General features: G+C 47.5%; 1 protein-coding gene across 4 annotated transcripts in view; it reads right to left on the reverse strand.

Annotated features, from left to right (window-relative positions):
- The window catches only part of INF2 (inverted formin 2), a 77601-nt gene extending 72617 nt beyond the window's left edge, over positions 1 to 4984 (reverse strand). The window contains exon 1 of one of the 4 annotated variants that reach the window (XM_081909237.1): positions 4575 to 4984. The gene's annotated coding sequence lies outside the window, so the exon portion shown is untranslated. The remainder of the gene's footprint in view (positions 1 to 4574) is intronic. The other 3 variants (XM_081909235.1, XM_081909236.1, XM_081909238.1) reach the window with 3 other exon arrangements.
- Between the last annotated feature and the right edge of the window lie 1016 nt (positions 4985 to 6000).

Here is a 6000-nt window from a genome sequence, read left to right on the forward strand (position 1 = left end):
TTCGTCCTATTTATATCCTGCCTCTTCTCTGAGGAGATCAAGGCTGTATGCATGGTTCCCCTTCCATGACAGGTGTGTATAAAATAATGCACAACGCAGAGAAAGGCAATCAAGGGCAAACCTCATCTCCTTATACAGAACTAGAAACCGGAGCCATCCAGTGAAATGGAAGCTTAGAGGATTCCTGGAATTCATAGAACGGTAGAGTTGGAAGGGACCCTGATGGTCATTGGGAATGATTGCAGGAATCTCAACACACGACCCCCCCCATCCAATTTGAAACCAGACCAGACCCTGCTTAGCTTTGCAAATGTACTGGCAGTTTTATTGCTGCATCACTAGGAGGATTGAGAACAGATTATCAATCCCCAAACCTTCTGCGTACAAAGGCCTTTTCAGTAGTTGCAGCCGCCCTGTGGAATGCCCTCACGGCAGATGTCAGTGAGTTAAATAACGGGGCGGAAATTGTAGATATTTGAAGGCAGCCCTGTACAGGAAGCTTTTAATGTTTGATGCTGTTGGTTTTCCTGTATTTTTGTTAGAAGCTACCCCATGTGGCTGGGGCAACCCAGTCAGATGGGTGTATTATTATTATTATTATTATTATTAATGCTCTACCACTGAGTTACAGCCCTTCCTTATGGTCTCAGGGACCCTTTGGCCACTTACATTGATAAGATTCCGCTTAGGGTTGCTTCACGCCTTGTATGTACATTGCTTGATATTTCTTCATTTGATGACAGGCAGATAAATAGCCAAACTGCCTCCGTTGAAACACATGGTTAATCTTATGTAACTGTGCGGCATAAATTAATGGATAGATAAAGTACAGTGAGATTAACTGGAAGTCAGTTTTAAATTTCTTCTCTATAAGTTTTATAATTGTGTTCAGTGTCAAGAGTATATATGATGATAATTATATTAATCTTCTTGTAGCTTATAGTGTGTGGTTTGTTTGATTTTTCTGTTATTTGTTTGATTGTATGTTTGTTTACTTGTATGTACGTCTGTTTTCTCAGAAATGTATATATTTTAAATTAATAAAGATATATTTTTTTAAAAAAAGAAACACATGGTTTATCTGTGACAATACAAGAGGGCATGCCCTCTCTATGGGGTTAGACCACAGGGTCAACCATTCACATGGGCACATTGCTAAGGAATGCTGCTGCCATCAAGGGTGGAATGTGCAGACAAAAGCGACCCCTCTGTCCGGCCACTGCTGCCCCCCACTTGGCCTGCAAGCAAGCGTGCGAGGCCTCGGGGAAGCAAGTCAGGGTAGTGGAGAAGCCTAGGTGTTCAACAGCACAAGTTGTGGAACTGCCCTGGGCAAGGGCCTTGCACTAGAGTCTCTCTCCTTTTTGTTGCCTTGCATGGTAGATTCTGGGGTCAGGCTGTGTGTTTTTAGGGGCAGCTGTGGGGAGGAGGAAGGGGAGGGAAGCAGCTATCCAATTGCAGCGTAAACAACTTTGCAAAAATAAAAGCTAATCATAAAAATCTCGGGTTTATATTTCTGGCTTAAATAAAAGCTAACGGATGTAATTTGGTACACGTACTGAAGTACAGATCATATTCAGAGGAAAACAAACTGAAAGGGGATGCGAGCTTTTATTCAGGGACAAGTGTGCGAAGCACAGAGGAGATAGATGCGTCAGCCGAAATTGGAAGGAGGAGATAACACTCTTCTTAGATTTCAATTGCATCGGTCAGAAACAGAGATGGTTGGGGTGAAAAAACTTGCTGAGGCAGCTCATAATTTCGGAGAGGGTGTACTGTTAATTGCAACTGTGCAACTTCATACAAACGTCCTATCACCATTGCAGCATTGCTCTGATATGGGGCAACAAGACGGAGCAAAGGTTTAGGACTGGGGTGCCGCTCACTGGTACCAGAGGGAAGTGGTTGGACTGACCATCTAGTTCCTAATATGCAGTGACATTACACATTATGCAAATCAAAACATAATAGTCATCATAGCACAGCAGCGTTGGGTTTAGAGCAAGGGGTCCAGGTTCAAATAAAATTAGATGATTTACAACTCTGTGATAGATCATATGATCTGTTTGTACAAAGTCCTGTGTTTAATCCTACACACCTCTCTGTCTCTCTCTGGTCAGGGATGATAGGAATTGTAGTCCAAAAACAGCTGGAGACTCAAGTTTGGAAAACTAAACTCTGGGCTAGATTGACCAATGGTCTGGCTCAATCTATGCCAGCCTCAACTCAGTTTTATTATGCAGATTCAACGAAACTGTGAAGGATAAGCCTATCAGCTATCTTATTTGAACCTCCATATTCAAGAGCAGGATACCTCCAAATATCAGTTGCTTGGGGAGGGCTGATACCTCCGTGCTCTGTGGGCTTCTCTGGTTAGCTGGAAACAGGATGGAGGCCTCAAAGGACTCATCTTCTGACCCAGAAAGGTTCCTCTTATGTTCTTATCCCCACAAAGCTCGCTGGATTGTGGATAATCTTAAATCACTGTCTCTGAGGCACAAGGGAGTAACATGACTGTCACTGTCCCATGACAGCCCCACACTGAATGTTCTTCCTCTGTTTGTTCAGCTTGCAAAAATCAGTGTTTCCTCCCCTTTTAACTGATACTGTTATCCTCCACTCTATAAATATGAGGCAATACCACTGTCTGCTTAACTACATCTTATGCTTGTTTCAGGGACACGGGTGGCACTGTGGGTTAAACCACTGAGCCTAGGACTTGCCAATCAGAAGATCGGCGGTTCGAATCCCCGCGACGGGGTGAGCTCCAGTTGCTCAGTCCCTGCTCCTGCCAACCTAGCAGTTCGAAAGCATGTCAAAGTGCAAGTAGATAAATAGGTACCGCTCCGGCAGGAAGGTAAACGGCATTTCTGTGCGCTGCTCTGGTTCGCCAGAAGCAGCTTAGTCATGCTGGCCACATGACCCGGAAGCTGTACGCCGGCTCCCTCGGCCAATAAAGCAAGATGAGTGCCGCAACCCCAGAGTCGGTCACGACTGGACCTAATGGTCAGGGGTCCCCTTTACCCCCTTTACCTTATGCTTGTTTCAGTTGCACTGTGATTTATTTTAAAAACAACTGTTAGCTGCCTTGCAAATCAGTCCCCATGAAGGGGAGAGATATCCATGTTTTTAAATAAATAAATAGCTCCGGGTCACAGCTGCAATTTCTGCCCACGTGATTTGGGGCAGATCACAGAGTTACTTACTTGACACACTAGCAACCCATCCTTCCAACGACGCATCATGTGTACCCAGCCACACATTTTGCCCTGACCAGGTGGGCAGAAGTTGCAGGTGTTATTAGGAGTACTCTGGGAGCAACCAGAGGGCAGTGAGTGGTAAACCACACCTCTCCCAATAGCATAGGAGCAAGGCCTGAGCCTAAGCGTTTTTTCATGCAGCTGTTTCAAAGATAAAGTTATTCAGAGATATATTTGCATAACCTGCCCTAAAGCGAAGGTGGGAAAGGATTTGAAGGCTGTAATTCTGAGAGGGAGTAGCCACGCTGAAATGAGTGATACTTTCAAGTAAATACACATACATTAAGTTTATGCATGTGGGAGAAAGTACATATTCATTGGAACCATACGCATGAGATTATAGTCTAGAAGGCAAATGAATGGACAGTAACTAAGCAAATATCCTCTACAGGTTTCCTACTGATCGTCACTTAACCAACAGAACGCCCATGAATGAGAAGAAGAAAAATGTGCCACCTCTTCTCTCACTCTTGGCACTTCTAGGCTGTCACAAATTTCGAGTGGGAATCAATCCCATGCCAGCAAATTCCTGTTGCACAATGAAAGCTGGTTCAGAGGTCTTGCATGTCAAACCTGATTCCACAAAAAGATAAGAGTTTGGGGGCTAAGGAAAATGACAAGGAGACACACTGCAAAGTAAGGGACAACACCTTGCTTGACACGACACCATCTAACTTCCTCGCATAGGCATCAGAATGAATGCTCAATAAACAGGACGTCTCTACACACACGCGCACACACACACACACACACACACACAGGTGAATATATCAAGGGCAATTGTGCAGCCCTCAAGATGCTGTCAGAATCCAGTTCCCATCATCCCCAGTTAGCACAGCCAATGGATGATGGGAGTTGTAGTTCTACTGCGCCACAGATTTCCCCATGCTTGCACTAAGGCACAACTAAATCAAAGTCAAGGGAACTCCAGTTGGCAACAGCCCAAGTGATGGAGTTGCTTTGGGAAAACCAGCCCTTCCATGATCGCTCAGAACTAGGAGTGAGTTAAAGAAGTCTCAGCAAAGGGAAGGAGACACAGCTGGTCAAGTGAGTTCTAGTTCAGGGGAGCTTATTCCGCAAATAAATCTGTTGCAAAGAGTACTGAAGAGAGGGAGAACAACAACAACGAGAGGAATTAAGACACTGAGCATTTGCTGCGAGGCAAAAGGAAAAAAAGGCTCCTTTGATCTATTCTCTATCATTATTTAATAATTTGCAAATTGCTATATAGTCGATAAACACAACCTTCGTATGTCCAGCATTCCTCCCACCCAAAGGCTCCCTTTTCAACCCCTGGGAAACCGAGGGGGATCTTACCCGGGTGGAGACAGCACCGCTCCCCTCCTTAGTTTCTCCTTCCTCCGCCTCTTACTTCTTCGATCCAGCCGGGGATGGCAGCCACATCCTTCGCCGCCGGCTCCTCCTCGACTCCTTCGCGGACCGAGCGCGAAAAGCTCAGGGGGAAATAACAAGGCGAGGGCGGGGGGGAAAGGGATCTAGCGGATCCCCCCGCAAACAGGCTTCCAGGATGGACGAAATCAAGACGCTGCTGCTGCTGCCGCCAGCCAGTCAAGCTCCGCTGCGTCTCCACCCTGCAAGAAACTCGCTGGGAGCCGGAGAGCCCTGCCCGCGCTCCCACGTGGAAGGCGCGGGGGAAGAGGAGGGCTGGGCGCCCGGCGGCAGCGCCCGCAAGGCGGGGCCTGGAGCTGCCTGGCAGCCGGTTACGAGGCAGGCAGGCAGGCAGGCTCGGTGGCTGCACCGGAGGTGACTTGTCCTGCCTGCTACAGAGAAGGGAAAGGCGCGTTCCGGAGGCGGCTCCGGAGAAGGAAGGTCTTTCCTTGACTCCTACGCAAGGAGGGCGCAGAGGGTCGCTTCACACGTGGCGGCTGACACGCGGGTTGCTCTTGAAAGGAACGCCTCCCCATGCCTGATGGTTTTTTTTTTTTGCCAAGCTGCCCGAATGTCACCTTTTTTCTTCCCACGCCGCACAACACGCCCCGTTCTTTTTAGTTATGGGAAAAATCGCTGGCGCGGACGTGTTCCCACGGCTCGACCCACGTTGGGATGGGAGGAGACTTTATTTGGCTGCAGCGCAAGGGTTTAGGTAGTCGGAAGTCAGTGGGGCAGCGATGAAGCCGCTTGCACGTTAGCAAAACTAAGCAGGGTCCGATATGGTTTGAAATTGGTTGACATTCCTGCATGACCGTGGATTGGACTAGATGAACCGCGGATTCCTTCCAACTGTATAATCCTATAATTCTGTGTGATTTATTCAGCCGGATTTGAAAGCAGGGCTCAGTTCTGGGATGTAGGTGTTTGTGTGCAGTATACAGTACAGTGGTACCTCGGGTTACATACGCTTCAGGTTACAGACTCCTCTAACCCAGAAATAGTGCTTCAGGTTAAGAACTTTGCTTCAGGATGAGAAAAGAAATTGTGCGGCGGAGGCGCGGCGGCAGCAGGAGGCCCCATTAGCTAAAGTGGTGCTTCAGGTTAAGAACATTTTCAGGTTAATAATGGACCTCTGGAACAAATTAAGTACTTAACCCGAGGTACCACTGTAAAGGTAAAGGGATCCCTGACCATTAGGTCCAGTCGTGACCAACTCTGGGGTTGCAGCGCTCATCTTGCTTTATTGGCCGAGGGAGCCGGCGTACAGCTTCCGGGTCATGTGGTCAGCATGACTAAGCCGCTTCTGGCAAACCAGAGCAGCGCACGGAAACGCTGTTTACCTTCCCGCCGG

Source organism: Podarcis melisellensis (assembly GCF_964234715.1).
Source record: "Podarcis melisellensis genome assembly, chromosome: 1".
NCBI classification, from domain to species: domain Eukaryota; kingdom Metazoa; phylum Chordata; class Lepidosauria; order Squamata; family Lacertidae; genus Podarcis; species Podarcis melisellensis.